The sequence below is a fragment of the Neopsephotus bourkii genome, unplaced genomic scaffold, assembly GCF_033783945.1.
Source record: "Neopsephotus bourkii isolate Nb327-2 ecotype Australia unplaced genomic scaffold, CSIRO-AGI_Nbou_v1 NB_234, whole genome shotgun sequence".
In the NCBI taxonomy this organism is placed as follows: domain Eukaryota; kingdom Metazoa; phylum Chordata; class Aves; order Psittaciformes; family Psittacidae; genus Neopsephotus; species Neopsephotus bourkii.
This window is the reverse complement of record NW_026900744.1, coordinates 18,323,530-18,340,611: the sequence shown is the minus strand read 5'-3', so window position 1 is coordinate 18,340,611 and position 17,082 is coordinate 18,323,530. Positions and strand designations below refer to the sequence as shown.

The 17,082-nt window shown below is 43.4% G+C and overlaps 1 protein-coding gene across 5 annotated transcripts in view; it reads right to left on the bottom strand.

Moving 5' to 3' along the window:
• The window catches only part of RC3H1 (ring finger and CCCH-type domains 1), an 82,406-nt gene extending 66,756 nt beyond the window's left edge, over positions 1-15,650 (bottom strand). For 2 of the 5 annotated variants that reach the window (XM_061345644.1, XM_061345646.1), the window contains exon 1: positions 15,477-15,650. The gene's annotated coding sequence lies outside the window, so the exon portion shown is untranslated. The remainder of the gene's footprint in view (positions 1-15,476) is intronic. The other 3 variants (XM_061345645.1, XM_061345647.1, XM_061345650.1) reach the window with 2 other exon arrangements.
• Positions 15,651-17,082: the final 1,432 nt, after the last annotated feature.

Sequence of the window (17,082 nt, the reverse complement as noted above, 5' to 3'; positions counted from 1 at the left end):
AATGAATGCACTTAGCTGCCAATCACACTTCTATTCCTGCACACCAATCCAAGGTATGTGACAAACCTTGTTCAGGCAGTATTTCTATGACTTGATAATTTAAATTCCCTCTGTCTTGCCTTGTATAAGCCTCTTATTAAACAGCAAGTATCCAAATGTGTGAGAAGGCATAGGAAGGGAAAACTAGGCACTGACACCATCTTTCCACCCATGCAGTCAACATTACTTTAAACATTTACTGTATTTTGCCACTCACTGGTTTGGGAATAAAAGCAAAGACAATAAGACAAAACTGAATGACAACTCAAAAAAGAAAATTCTCAAAATCTGTTAGCCAAAGCCACCTGTAACAGCATTACTAAAACCCTCATAATTGTACTGGGAATTATGTTAACATATGAAACCTAACAGGGACAAAGTATTTAAATGTTTTTATTAGGATACTGTAGTCACTCGATTTTCACAGGCTTACTGTCAATTTTCATTCTGTAATGACAACTCACATACCAGCTTGTCACATCAACATGACTGATTCCATTCCCACTTCTCAAAAGCTACACTAAGTTCCGCAGTTACATTAATGAATTATCAGGTGTGCCTGAAGGAGAGGATTGCTGTCACTCCTCCTTTCTGAAGCATCTCCCAGTTACTGTCACATAAACTGGCAAACGAACTGGTCTAAGGTCTTCTTTTTTCCCTGTCCTGGGGAAGGTGGTGGAGGAGGATAACTAACATTTCCACTTTCCAGGTGATATTAGTCACAGGAAGACAGAGCAGAATGTTCCCCCCTACTCCCCTTCAGATTTTAAATAAAAGAATATATGCCTGTGATTGTTTTAATAGCTAGTGAGTAATACTGACACCACACCCCATTCTCGTCACACAGTGCCTCACAACAGCCACACCATTACGTCCTCAAACACCAGAGTATGATTTACCTTACCAATAACATTTCTGTGAACACCTTTCTTCCTGGTATGTCCTGAAACAACATCACACTCGAGCTTGACATAGCTCAAGTTGTTCTATTCTAAACTGGTCTAGTGAAGCTGAAAACCCACATAAAAATACCTGTGATCATATATTTCCTTCTCAGAAACACACCCAGAGACATCCCCACCCAGTCCTTGTGTGCTATTTTGTTAGAAACATTTGACTGAAGTTCCACTGAGAAAGGAGTGACCAGAAAAGCTAACTACAGCTCGCTCTCTCTGCTGAAGCCACATAAACCTTCAAACTTAAAAAAACAGGGGCTGGAAAACTTCATTTCTTTGAACTACAGTGCAGAAACTTCAACACTTAGTGTAGAATAACCCAAGTGGTTAATTTCCAATACACCTGGCATAGGAATAAATGCTTAAGGGGAACAAAAAAAAACAACAACAACAACAAAAAAACACACAAAAAAAACAACCCAGAAAAACCCCCACCCAAAACAAAAAAACACCACACCACAAAAAACCTGAAAGCAACTTGCCAGGTATTTTATGTCATCTTCTCAGTCTTATTTTCATTCCCTCCTTTTCCCAAATGCTACAGAAATTTGGGAATGAGACAGAACACTGCATATTAACATGACTTAGTACAACACAGCTCTTTAGCCTGGCAAGTACCAACTGGGCTGTGCCTTTCTGTTCTCTGGCAAAGTATTTAGGAGAGCTGTCCACTGCCTTTCACTTTATCTTTTTAGTAATAAAACCCAGTAATCTAAAAACTAGAACTCTCTTGCACTCCAAATGAACTTTAATGATTATGCTGAGTTACCAGCAAAATGCTAAGCAGTATCACTGAAGGGAATACTGAAAAGTTATGTTCCCCAACGCATTCCAACACAAGACAGCACAAGGTTATGCTTTCTACCTCCAGTTGCCTACTGTTAACAATAGGCAGCCTTTTACTCTTCCAAAAAGCGGAGATGGGAACATTTAAAGGGTTCCCAAACACATTCAACCCTTACTTTGAGCACCTTTTCTGTGCACTATATCACAATTATCAATGTAAAACAAATTATTAGTCTCCCCGAAGATCCTGCACACCCATGTACCCTTTAAGCTTGGCAAGTGAAGTAGATGATTCTGGAGAGAAAAACAGAGGGAATCATGAAGTAAAGCAGTCTCAGCACAGGTAAAGGCTCTACATAAAGTCCAACACAGTAGACAAATGACATTAAAAGGAATCACAGAAGCAGTGTCTTTAGACAGCAATCACATGACTTAATACAGAACACAGAAACAAAAGACTAAGAACCAACACAAGCTTTAGCAACTCCAGAAGACAACCCTGATGGTTCACACCTTTTCTGTAGAACCTAACAACAGCTAGCCACAAAACAGTATATTTAAAATAATCTGGAATATTCAAAGCACTTTGCTTAACTAATTCTCACCTGAATAACATTTTCTTTCCACTTATATGTACAAATGTCCTACAAAGAAGTTACAGTGTCCAGGCTTCCATCCTTAAGACCTGATTAAACAAGGAAGACTAAAATTAAAATTCACCATTTTAACTGCAAGTTTTTTTGCAGCACTACTAAGACCTCTCTTTTAATTTATCCTACAGGAGGCCTTTTCACGCAGTTAAACAGGAGAGTGACTCATAAACAGGAAGGACAGCCTGAGTCCTAGCCTCTAGTTTAACTTACCCAGTCTATCCCATCAAGCCAGTTTAGCCTAAGTTATTTTTATCCTTCTCCTTTCAAATTTACAGCAACATCCAAAGCAATCACAAGGGAGTGCACCATGAACAATGTTCTTTAACTCCTCACCAGCTCCAGAGGAAGCAGTGACATTTTAATAGCCCCCAGTAAAGTCCAAGAACAAAGAGTCCCATGGCTGCTTCATTATCCAAACAGCCCATGCTGCAAGTCTGAACTGTCAAAGCAATGAAATTAATAGGCAGCATGCCATTCCTGTTACCTGCATTAGCTGAACTGAATACAAGCTCATATTAGAACAAATTTAAAAAAAGAAAAAAAATTCCTTAGAAGAAGAGTAGCTAATACCAGAGAATGAAACATCATTAAAGAGAACAGAAGAGGTGAAGACATTCATGGATCCAGGGAAAACCAAACCAACCCAACAAAAAAACCCAACCCTACAAGAAAAGAGAGCATTTTATCAGTCAAAGAAATAAAGATCCTTACAGAAAAGTCATTGCAAGTCTTGAAAGATTCATGTAAGAGGGGTATTTTCTTTGTAACTACTTCAGTGATTTGTCAGACTGCCCTGTTCTGATCTATTTTTGAAACAAATTCACGTTCTCCATTCTCTTTACAAAACAAGTAAAACTAAGATGCTGCTGAGTAAGAGCTAGGCATTTTTCAGCTTCCAATAATTTTTGAATTTTCATGTCTACCTACACAATACTTACTTAACACAGCTGACCAACGACAATTTCAGTACTCTAGGAACTCTTATCAAGATCTTGTAAGTTTTATTAACTGGTTCTGTTGTTTACAACAGAGTACTGTGTCAATTTAGCACACAACATGTAAACACCTGAGCTCCTCAGATATGTCTAAAAACAATTGCCCAAATGCCAGTTAAAACAGACTTCCTAATTGCTCTAAAACAGATCGAGAAATATTCATGTAACCAAGCTAGAAAACAGATCACACATTACTGTGAAGATTTTATTTATAGAGGGTGGAGGCTAAGACTTGCTTCACAGTATGCATACATGCCTACTCTTTCTTCCATATCTCCTATGTGAAGGACAGCATTTTGCTGTTTCCTGTCTCGTCAAACCGTTCAGTGAACTTAATTATGGCACAAAACTCAGACTTGATTTTTGTAAAATGAAATACAAATTTTAAAACGTGAAACATCATGGACAGAGGTAACTGCTTCACTAGACACAAGCAGATTTTTTAAGATTTCGTAAGTATAACATTCACTTTTAAAGGCAGGGGGAAATTTTCTGAGTCTCCTAGAGAACATCTTACACTCGGAAAACATGAGATATAATTCTCATTAGGTCTGCATACCAGCCAGAATTATTAGTGGTCTTAAAGTTTATGCAGCATGACAATGTCAGAGCACCACATAAGCTAACAAAATTCACTTTCTACTATTTCTTTCAAACTTCGTGGCCATTAATTTCAAGGTCTCTCCTTTAGCTCTTGCATCTTAGCACAGAATTTAAAACAAACAAAAAAAAAAACAAAACCAAAACCTAAACCCCACAACACAACCTAAACCAAAGGGCACAAACTACTTAAGTCTTGCTGTATTACAAGTACCAGATTCATCAGATACAGACACTGGATAAGGAAGTCATAACACTTAAATCTGTTTGTACAGTTCCTGACATGAAATAGTACCTGAAGGACTTCCATTCTAGACTGGTAACATGGGGCTGCTGGGAACAGAAAACAAGCTGAAAAAAAATGTGACTTACAAGAAATGTCAGTCAACAGTAAGAATTTTATTTCACTTACTTTTCAAGGGTTTGTTTTTTTTTTTTACACATATTCTATGATAAAACATGAGTTTCACTTATTCAAGTAAAACTGCTACAAAAAGTGAAAAGTGCTAAGTCAGTATGAATAATATTTACACTAAAAACAAAGCAGAGAGAAAGTTGAATGCTACTGAACACTGGGAGTGTTCCACAGAAATTGGTTTATAAGCAAGTAGCTAATTAAAACTACCCCTTCAGCATGCATTTCAGTTCATTCACTTGGTAATACCTTCCCTGAACCTCACCCCTTTCACGCAGAAGACAGCTCTTAAAATCTGAGTTGGAAACCAACACTGCCACAATTTATCAAAAATAATTAGCTGCAGGTCCCTCAAGACCTTCAGTGCATAAGAGACAAGATTCTTGCTATTCTAGTAGAAGTCTCTTTTCAAAACAGTAGGAAGTTGAAAGTTGCAATTGAAAAGCCTTCCGACTTGCTCACCATTTGAACTGAACTCTGTTAGAAATTAATTTAGGAGGAAGTTCTGAGAAGACCTTTAGAGACAGGTTACAAGCGCTACTGTTCTGTCATCTGATCAGAATTTTATTATAAACAACAGGTTTTGAAACAACCACACCTTAGCCTTCAAAGCTTATCCTGAGAGGGTCTATACAGAAGCTTCCTGAAAAATACTGACATTTGGAATTCCCAGATTTTATGTTAATAGTTACAGTCTGCTTTTAAGCAGTAGTTAATAAAATCATTTAAAAAACACCTATTAAACTGGCACAGTACAGGGAGGAGACAAAAGAAACTTCCTTTGTTAAAACAAACAAACAAACCTGGAGCTGCATGCAAGATTGAGATTCTTCCAAACCAGCACACTGCAGTTACTTCAGCTAGTCCACACACTATTTCTTCTGTTGTAGCTGAAGTACAATCCTACTACAGAAGTCTCAGATTATGCATGCCTAGATTCCAAAAATTTGTGTGATTGAGAAATAATACATTATGTGAAAGATGAAAAAAAAAGTGGTTTTGCAAGACTTGTCACAAGGTATCAGTAGAGAGGGATCTATACAGCAAGAACATGTCACCTTCGGCTATTTTAGCAACTTCAAGGCTGGAATGAATAATTGTCAATAAACCCTCAGCTTTTGTAAAACCGAACTCAAGACTCACCTTACCATAGCATTACCCATGTGACACAAATACTCTTCTGTGTTCTTTTGTCTCAAATTACATAGCAACCTCTGCCACATGAAGCATATGAAAAAGCTGTTGCTTCCTTCAGATACACCTGTTCTACTTTTCAGCTCCATTTCTTATGCTGTGTAACAGAAAAATCTCAATTATTTTGTCTGTCAAAATCCTATTCCCTTGCTTCCTCTCTCCTCCTCCCAATCATCCCTCATATGAAGATTTTTCTCCATATTCCTTATTTCTCTTTTTGAACAGTGTAGCTAAGATTGTACAAAAGTGATAAAGGCACACAATCAAGTATTTTAAGATTTTCTCTATTAGTCTACATGTGGTGAAAAATACTCAAATTAAACAGCCAGCTGAGCAGTAGCTTTCATGCAAAAGTCTGCAAAAGGATGTCCAGGTCCTTTTTCTGTGTGAAATAATGCTGAAGTCATCTCTGGGGCTCCCAATGGAAAAAGCATGTGGACTGCTAAGAGTGAGTCCAGACAAGGTCCATGAAGATGATTAGAGAGCTGACACACATCTCTGATGGAGACAGCCTGAGTTGGGCTTGTTCATCCTGGAGAAGGCTCTGGGGAGACCTTGTAACAGTCTTCCAAGTACCTAAAGTTGAGGTCTACAAGAAAGCTGAAGAGAGACTTTTTACAAGGACATGTACTGATAGGACAAGGGGGAATGGCTTTAAACTCAAAGAGGATAGATTCAGACTATACATTAAGAACAAATTCTTTAATGTGAGGGTGGTGAGACACTGGAACAGGTTGCCTGGAGAAGTGTGGCTGCCCTGTCCCTGGAAGTGTATAAGGCCAGGTTGGATGGTGCTTTGAGCAACTTGATGCAGTGGAAGGTGTCCCTACCCATGGCAGGCACGTTGGAATTAGATAGTCTTTAATGTCCCTTACAACCCAGACCATTCTATGATTCTGTGATTTTTCAAATGGTTGGTGCCATTTGGCTGAGCCACAGTCAAGAGCTACCTTCTCAAATTTAAAAGTAATACCTACTTGTGGATATTATGCCAGTCCTACTGCAAACTTTTAAAAGTCTGCTTGCATAAGAATTCCGAATTATGCTGCTGACATATATAAGCCATCTCTACCTGCTCAGAGTTGCCCTAGACCACATGAGGGTGCCTTCCTTCTCACTGGTTTAGTAAGAAGCCTCAGAAAAGGGGCAGGGACACCCGTTACACTTGCATGAAACACACTTCTCTACAAATTCCAAAAGAGCAGCACACAACTGCCACTGCTTCCGACAACATAAATCTGCAACAAATTATTTCAAAATCTTGCTATTTCTATTACAAAAGTCTCTTTCCAGCTGATAGCACATGATGTGCTGCTACCATGCACTAACAGAAAAAGTATTTCCTCAAGCACTTTATCTAGAAAGTCTTTTTGTATCAGAAAAATCTATTTACAATAAGCTGATAGGACTTTTACACCTTCTTGCCCATTATGCATTTCCACAAATAAATAAAAAAAACAACTCACTAGGAAACCAGTTGGCCCTTTGAAATCTAGCACCATTTCAACTTTTGCTGTACTGGTAACCAAGAAAATGAATCTGATCCAAAAGATAACCATCAAGAGACACACTTCTTGAGAAAAACAAGTGGTCGGACTAAGTGATGGGAACTGCACCTAATTCAACATGCACTGTGGAAAATCTTTGTACAGAAAGGAAAGTAACACAGCGTTAGTAAATATTCTGTGGTTTTCTTTCTCAGTTATCTTGAGTCCTCCACAGAGTTCAGAATGCATTACTGTAATATAGCCTACACAGAATCTTCAAGGTCAGACTGAAATTTCATCTAATACAGAATGTTTATATAACAACCTTTCACAACAGAAGCATATTGTATCTTCATTCCTGTATTATAATAGTTTCATATTAATTACCAAATGCAATAAAACGCAGTAACTTCAAAATACAAATTTCCCTATGACTTATCTCATGTACTTTCAGTCAGATGTTTTTTTGGCCTAACAGCCAGTATTACTTGGCATGCTCCTACAATCAACCATCTGATTTACTGGGTGCAGGAAGAGCCATAAAACCACACAGTTCCACCTGCAATATGATCTGTTGAATCCACAGGGGAAAAATAATTTTCCACAATGAGTAGGTGCTGCAGAAAAAATATGGACTCAGTCAGAGATCAATACGATAAGACAAAAGCCGTTTATTGCAAAGCCTTAACTCCTTATATACTATTGCTTACAAACACAGTGATTTGGCGTATCACGATTGGATGCATGTCTTGAAGACCCTTAGTGACTAACATATAATTGGTTAAGCACAGGTGTGAGAACTTGACCTCAAAAGCTTGCCAACAGTCCACAGTTCTCATAACTCAGTGAATTCCAACTGCTCCTTATCTTGCTTGCTTAAGCTTCCTCGGGCCTCTCATGGCCTTGCTGTATCTTTTGGGATTATTCAGAGTTCATGTACCAATTATCCATTTGCCCATGAGAACACTGTCTCCACATCTCCCCCTTTTAGTTTTATGTATCTTTTGGATGACCCTACTTGAGCAGGGGATTTGGGCTAGATCATATCTCCAACATATGCCAACTGCAGGCTGCTGGGCCTTCCCTTTTTCTCCTGTATGGCTCTCTGATAACAGGTGAGGCCATCCTTCACATCAAGGTCTGGCATGGCATGTGTCCCCACCGCTCCACACCAGCTGGGTTGCAGCCAACAGCAGAGCTGAAAGTTCTTCTTGGTGGCAAACACAGAGGCCAACCCAGTCTTGCCCTTGACAGTGGTAGCAGGCATTTGGTCAACCTCAGTCCTCGCACCTTGCTGTCAATGCAGGGTTTCACCTGCTTCATCCAGTAACAAGTCAGGGCAAAGCACACACAGATTTACATTAGCAGAGTAACTATTACAGGGTGCAGTAGCATGTTGAAGATGATGATGGCAGCGAGGGACTAGCCAAAGAAATGTCTTACCAGGGGAGTTCTCCCACCCTCTTAATTTGTTCCATTACTTGCTTTACAGCACTACCATTGTATTAGAATCTTTCTAGCTTTTGCCTTAGCATTTTCTAGCAGCTGCTGCAAATTTGCATACTCTAACATCTCTTTTACAAGTGACAAATCCATACAATATAAGGTGTCGTTTCTTACTAGCAACTGTCTAGTAAATAGAAGTGGTTTTATACACAAAATCACAGCCTCTAATAATAGCTACTTTACAAGCACACATATATTCAAACCGTTACTTTTCAGCTGCCCCCAAGTGATGTTTTGCAATCATTTATTTTCTCTTCCTCTATCTCATTCTAATTGGGGTATTCACAGTCAGCTACTGTAGCTGAAGCATTGGGTTCCTCCACTTGTCTGTCCAGCTCATGGCAAGGCTTGACAAACTTTGCAGGCAGTTGCCATGGACCTGTAGGCAGGAGGACACAAATACACCACCTCCTCCAGGTTAACAGTTCTTAGAATCATAGAATAGTTAGGGTTGGAAACGACCTTAAGATCACCAAGTTCCAACCCCCTGCCATGGGCAGGGACACCTCACTCTAAACCATATCACCCAAGACCCCGTCCAACCTGGTCTTGAACACTGCCAGGGATGGAGCATTCACAACCTCCCTGGGCAACCTATTCCAGTGCCTCACCACCCTAAGAGGAAAGAATTTCCTCCTTATATCCAATCTGAACTTCCCCTATTTAAGTTTTAACCCATTACCCCTTGTCCTATCACTACAGTACCTAATGAAGAGTCCCCCCCAGCATCCCTATATGCCCCCTTCAGATACTGGAAGGCTGCTATGAGGTCTCCACGCAGCCTTCTCTTCTCCAGGCTGAACAGCCCCAACTTTCTCAGCCTATCTTCATACAGGAGGTGCTTCAGTCCCCTGGTCATTCTCGTGGCCCTCCTCTGGACTTGTTCCAAAAGTTCCATGTCCTTTTTATGTTGAGGATACCAGAACTGCACACAATACTCCAGGTGAGGTCTCACAAGAGGAGAGGGGCAGTGTCGTGGTTTAACCAATGCCAGACAGCTTTTTACCCACTCCCCCCCCCTTTCCTGCCCTCCCCTTACTCCTGGAGGGACGGAGAGGAGAATCAGAAAGAATGCAACTCCCACGGGTTGAGATAAGAACAGTTTAGTAACTAAGGTATAACACAAATCACTAATGCTAACACCAATAATAGTAATGATAAATGAAATAACAAGGGAAGAGAATACAACACCCCATCACCAGCCGACCGATAACTTGCCCCCCAGTCCGATCAAGCACCGACCGATACCTCCTCCAACCCTGCAGTCCACCCAGCCCTTCCGGCTAACTCCCAGTTACCTCCTGGGCATGACGTGCTGTGGTATGGAATACCTCTTTGGTCAGTTTGGGTCAGGTGTCCTGTCTCTGCTTCCTCCCGGCTCCCCTCCTCCCTGGCAGAGCATGAGGCCCACAAAGTCCTTGGCCAAACCAAAACATCATTTTTATCAGCTTTGTTCCCAGCCCAAATTCAAAACACAGCACTGCACCAGCTACCAAGAAGGAGAAAAAATGACTGCTGCTGCTAAACCCAGGACATTATCCACCCCTTATTCCATACCATTCACGTCATGCTCAGATCCTACATTTTCAATATACCATCACTCCGATCTCAGTGCACTTCTATCTTAGTGCAAAGACTAGTCCCTATAAAGCTGCTGAGTCCATCTGGTCCATGATGTCAGGCTCCATCTCTTGTAACAGTCTTTCAGGAGAGGCCGCGTGCAGTATTGGGTCGTTGCCTGCTGATGCTGATCATTCCCTTACTGTAGAACTTGTCTGGTTCTGTCAAAGTTCGCTCTCTGTTGGGATGATGGTTGAAGGGAAGTCAGGGCTAGTCGCTGATGGCCTGAAGACATCTGGTTGATGGGCTTTCGATTTTCCCAGAGGCTGGTGCATGGTAGGGGATGTGATATACCCACTCAATGCCATGCTCTTTGGCCCAAGTGTCTACAAGGTTATTCCGGAAATGAGTCCCGTTGTCTGACTCAATTCTCTCTGGGGTGCCGTGTCGCCACAAAATGTGTTTCTCAAGGCCCAGGATAGTGTTCCGGGCAGTGGCGTGGGGCACAGCGTACGTTTCCAGCCATCCGGTGGTTGCTTCCACCATGGTAAGCACATGGCGCTTACCTTGGCAGGTTGGTGGCAGTGTGATATAATCAATCTGCCAGGCCTCCCCATATTTATACTTCAGCCATCGTCCTCCATACCAAAGAGGTTTTAACCATTTGGCTTGTTTAATGGCAGCACATGTTTCACACTCATGAATAACCTGGGCAATAGTGTCCATTGCTAAGTCCACCCCTCGATCATGAGTCCATCTCGATGTTGCATCTCTGCTCTGTTGGCCTTAAGGGTCATGGGCCCACTAGGCTTAAAATAATTCACTGTCCTTCCATCTCCAATGTTTCCAAAGCACTGGAGGGGCCCAGTGGACTAGATACTTGCCCATACTGTCCCACACGCCCTGCCACTCATGGCTGTCCAGCCTTGGGGAAAGCCTCTTGGTCCTCCCATATTGTTGTCTAACCCCAGACAAGACCCAAATCCGACTCTGCTTAAATTTTGGGATCAGACACAATGGTGGTGGGTAAAACACACTCTGCATGTGTGCCAACATAGTGAACACCATCACAATCAGCAGGCAGGTCCCAAGGGTACCCAAACGCCATTCAAAACCAGAACTCTCAAGCAATGCTGCTGTACTTGTCACTGGGGCTGGTGTAGCTGCTGTGCTTGCCGGCTCTCCCACCACCAGCTTCTCTTTTCCTGAGTCCAGCTCTTCCTCCTCTGCCTTGCTGGGAAATGCTGCGGGGTCTCCTGCGTCCTCCTGGGGCTCGGCGGGCGGCTTCCGGGGAATGCTCTCGGCCGTCGCGGGGCTGGGCTCGCGGCTCGGCTCCTCTGCGGGGCTCGGCTCCTCCGCCGCCTCCTCCCGCTCCTCGACCGCCCCGACCTCCTCCACCGGCAGCCGCTCCCTGCCGGCCTCCAGCCCCGCTCCCGCTTGGTCCCCGGGGCCGCTCTCCCGGGCCGCTTCAGCAGCCGCCGGCTCCCGGGGCCGCCCCCCCTCGGCTTCCCAGAGCCTCACGCAGACGGAGGCGAGGGCGAGGGCCAGGACGGTGAGGAGCAGCCGCACGGGCAGGGACCAGTCCACGGCCACGTCCGTCCCGCCCTGCTGCTGGAGCCCGCCCGTATTACAAGTCATTGCCATAAAGTACAGTGAGACAAGAACCTTAGCCCAAGCCCCACACTTGATAAACACTAACACAGCAAATACCGGCTCTAAGTAAGTTACAACATTCTGAAGCTGTGAGATCAAGGGAACAACTCTGAGACCAATAAATCAGCATTGTGACGGTCAGATCTGTCGTTATCTCAACCCCTCGTGCCCCACGTTGGGCGCCAAAAAGAACTGTCGTGGTTTAACCCACAGCCAGACAGCTTGTTACCCACTCCCCCCCTTTCTTGCCCTCCCCCTACTCCTGGAGGGACGGAGAGGAGAATCAGAAAGAATGCAACTCCCACGGGTTGAGATAAGAACAGTTTAGTAACTAAGGTATAACACAAATCACTAATGCTAACACCAATAATAGTAATGATAAAGGAAATAACAAGGGAAGAGAATACAACACCCCATCACCAGGCAACCGATAACTTGCTCCCCCCAGCCCGACCAAGCACCAACCGATACCTCCTCCAACCCTGCAGTCCACCCTGTCCTTCCGGGTCCCTCCCAGTTCCATCCTGGGCATGACGTGCTGTGGTATGGAATACCTCTTTGGTCAGTTTGGGTCAGGTGTCCTGTCTCTGCTTCCTCCCGGCTCCCCTCCTCCCTGGCAGAGCATGAGGCCCACAAAGTCCTTGGCCAAACCAAAACATCATTTTTATCAGCTTTGTTCCCAGCCCGAAAGTCAAAACACAGCACTGCACCAGCTACCAAGAAGGAGAAAAATGACTGCTGCTGCTAAACCCAGGACAGGCAGGATCACCTCCTTTGACCTGCTGGTCACGCTCCTTTTGATGCAGCCCAGGATACGGTTGGCTTTCTGGGCTGCAAGCGCACACTGCAGCTGGCTCATGTTCATTTTCTCATTGACCAACACCCCCAAGTCCTTCTCTGCAGGGCTGCTCTGAATCTCTTCTTTGCCCAACCTGTAGCTGTGCCTGGGATTGCTCTGACGCAGGTGTAGGACCTTGCACTTGTCATGGTTAAACTTCATGAGTTTGGCATCAGCCCAACTCAAAAGTGTCAAGGTCCCTCCTGAGAAGTAGACAGGTTAAACTGCACATTGTTAGCAGTTGAGGAGTTTGCTGCATCAAGTAGGCTTCACAAAAAGAAAAAAAAAAAAACACAAAACTTTATAAATGATTACGTACTTAAAAGGTACCTTACAGTGGCCACTGTATAGCTATGTTAAGATGTTCAGGATGTTTGAGAGCATAAATGCAGGTGGGTTCTTTCTTTCTAGCTCAGCTTTACACTTCATATTGTTTAAAAGCTAGGATTCCACAAGTTCTTTCAAATGAAAGAAAGATTTTCTCCCAGCTATTTAGCATGTGAACCATATGATCTCTTGCATGAAGTAAAAAAAAAAAAAAAAAAAATAAATTAAAAAACATTACCCTTCATATTATTATATATTACTGAATAGGAAAGGTCAATTCACTATGTATCATGAAACACTCTTCTACAGCACTAGTTAGTTGTGAAGTACAGACCTTAAATAAAATATCAGTCTTCGCCACCATTATCAAAGATGACCACCTTCAGCATCACCCAAGACCTCCGAATCACATATAAAGCAATTAAGTCAGTATTTTAATAGACACTCACTGATTCTCAGCTTCTGCAATGCTTAATTCAACAAGATTTATAATAGTTTCCATCCAGATTGTTGGTGAATCACTAGCAACATGGCATAAATTTCCAAAAGCAATCCTGTTAACTTCTTTCATCTACTGTAACATGACCACTTTCACATAGTAATTTAGATGTCCTAAAATGTCCATAAGCATTAAACCCTTACATATTAATGTATGTAATTTCTGGATTCATACATCCATCTGTTCATTGGAACATTAGTTTTCAAAATCATTATCAGAATACAACAATCCCATCACGAATTTCTAAATTATTTTACTTTAAAGTAAGTTAGTTTGAAAACAAAGTTGACAAAAAAAAAAAAACAACAAAAACATAAACCACAACCCACAAACACCAGAAGACATAGAAGTAACTTCCCACTTATCTCCATTAAAGTTACTGCTTCTCAGAAGTGACTGACAAGCGCACCACCCAAGTCTCTGGTTGTCAAAACAGACTGCACTGAGGGTACCTGCATTTCTAAATTTCCCTCAAAGAAGCCTGTAAAGCTGTCTGTTTTGACAGAACCTTTTCTAGGACAGGAAAATAAAGCAATAAGCTATCACAGGGAAAAGGTGCCTAACTAATAACATCTGCTATTTATGTTAGTGGAAACTATCATTCCATATCAGTATTGTGTATTAATGGACTGAAGGAAGCCGCAGTGCTACTGATGAAACTTAGAAACCATCAGTAAGATATACAATCCTCCAAGGAACACTGGGTGATTTATACAACTACAAAGCCTCTTATTAACTTCACTGACTTCAAATGCAGAAGAAATGAAACGTTACAAAGTTACAACGATTAAAACACCTCCAGAACAGTCCAGGTTACTTTGAACCTTCTAATAATTTTTGCATTTCCCCCCCCACTTCGGCCATTTTCAATATAGGAAAAGCATAGAGAAAACAGTATGCTACCACTCGATGGATAGAAGAGTCATTCATAGTTAGCTAAATAAAAACAAAACAAGCCGCTCTGAAGAAAAAAAAAACCAAACATGCATGTGGAGAAAAGTAAATGTTCCTAAGGAATAAAAAGCCCACAACATCAACAAAAAAAAAAAAAACAAAACAAACACACCAAACGACCAAAACCCAACAGAGTTCCCCGTTTTAAAACGGCACAGGTTTCACAATGGCTTCCGAGGACAAAAACTGACACCAGGACATTCTCACCACCAAAGCACATTAAAATACAGCTACATCAATACCGCACTCCTAGCGAGAAACCTTACCCATCCTCGCCCTCTTAATCCAACAACTAAAACAAACTCCATGGCAGAAAACTAGTGGAAGTGGACTTTCTGTTCGGCTTTATCACGGTTTCTCCCCACGCAAAGGAGGCCGGGGGCTACCTCGCTCTTCCCTCAGGCACCACGGACAAAAGAGCGACAACCCGGGGAGGGTGAGGGAAGAGTGTCCCCTCACAACGACCGCGGGAAGAGAGGGGGGGTCTCCGGCCTTATTTCTCCCCCTGTTCTCCCCACTGTTGTGTGTTTATCTGTGCAGAGTGCGACACAGGGATGCGCTTTCTCTTCTTCCCAGGCACACAGAGCCCCCGGAAAAACAACAGCAAACACAGACCCCACACAAAAGATGCCTGTCCCTTCTCACCATAGGCCAGGGCGATGCCACCTCTCCCCACCCCCCCAGGCCGGACCCAAGCGCTGGGCCGTCCTCCGTCCTCCGTCCCCCACACTGAGGACGGTGGCATCCTTAATTCCCTATCTCCCCGCCTGCCTGCCCGGAGCACTCGCGAATCGAGCCCGGCAGGAGCCTGAGGCCTAGCGAGACAGCTGGCGGTACAGGCCCCACGGGCAATTCAGCACCCATCCTTCCATCTCTCTTCTCCGGGAAGGCCAGCGGAGCCCTCATACTCCCACTACCGCTCCTGAAACCCACTCCATTGTTCCCCGCACCTCAGTCAATCCGCTCCCCGCAGTGGAGCTCTGCAGCGAACGGTAGAGAAGACAGCGTACTTACCACACGGGCCGGGCTCCCCGCAGCGGTCACCGACCCCCTCAGCTACGGCACACAATGGCGGCCGCAGAGCCCTGTTTCTTCAGCACCCGCAGGCCCCGGGACTCCTCCACCGCCATGACCCGCCACCCCTCCTTCGTCGGCACCGCTGCTGCAGCAGCGGCCATCTTGTGCGTCGGATGCCTCCTCTCTGCACCGCCTTGTCGTTGCTGCCTGCCGCCCGCCCCTTCCTGCGCCCTCCTCCCCTGGCAGGCTGGGTAGGACGTGGGGGAAAAAGCCGAGTCACAGCGTGGGCTATTAAAAGACCTAGGTAGGGAAGCGTGTTGTAGTATTTGTTACCACAGCAGGCAGCCCTGAGGTCGGCGGATAGTATATACCATTTTGCTACTTTCCTTCGCCTTTTGAGCGGGTTTTTCTTTCACCTCATCGTCGTTACGGTCACGGCGGAAGGAGCCAGGCTTTGGAATCAGGGTTGTGGCTCTTCATAGGCTAAGTAGCCTGAGGAGTTCTCTCTGTGTTCGGAGCCTGCCTAAGTCTCCAACCCGCCATTTGCTCGCCCTTGGTGCCCACGATAGGGAGGGACCTTTCCGTATTCTGTACACCGTGTGGTTCCTGTCTTCTTACTCCTGTGGCTTATTTATGTCAGCAAAACTTAGGGCTTGGGGTTTAGTTTATTTTCTTAGTTATAGGGGAAGGAAAGACAGATCACTGCTTTTCCCACTTAGGTGGCTGTGCAGGAAAAGACCTTGTTGCTTTACCCACGAGACCCCCAGGAAAGCACACAGCTCGTGCTTGTTGCTGGAGAAGGTCCCCTGTAGCTTTCTTGGCTGCAGAGCAGCACGGCAGGTAAGATGCACTGGGGCCACACTGAGCTTTCCTGTATCACACAGTATCTGAGCTACAGTTGGGCTATTGGAGAGATTTTAAAATTAAGTTACAGCAAGTACTGATAATGTTTTTGTAGCATTAGCATGTATTGACTTACTGACTCAGAAGATTATGAGAGCTAATTATTTAACAGCTCATTATTTAACATTTCAATGTAGCATCAAATTCATTCCCATTTTATGAGAACATGAACTTGGAGAACATGAGAACAAGGAATTTGTCTGAATTTATTTCCAAACATAAGAACAAAAATGGTTTTCAGTGGTCCTTTCTTATTCCCCAGATATTTTTTAACATGTATATGCCTAGCTGGAGGCTCTATTGGATTAGTGCTTGTGTGAAGTCATTGTGTAGGATGCTGCATCTAGAATCACTGCATTTCTAAACACTTTATGCCACTGTAAAAAGCATGCAGAGCATTACCAGTTCAACATCCAAACTGCAGAGGACTATGTGACCTTGAGATACAATTAAAACAGTTCAATGTCAGGTCAGAAGTAACTAGGCCAGAGCCAAGGACTTGAGACAGCAAAAGGAAGCTGGGTTGTCACATGCAGACAGAAGCATGGATAAAAATTGCAGAGCTAGATGCCTAGACACAAGGGAAAAGCTACACAGGGTGAGGTTAATCTTCCACTCTGGTTTATGACACATTATTTGTAGACAGATTTTCATGTTAACTTCACAAGAAATGTGAGAATGAAGACCTTGATTTGAGAAT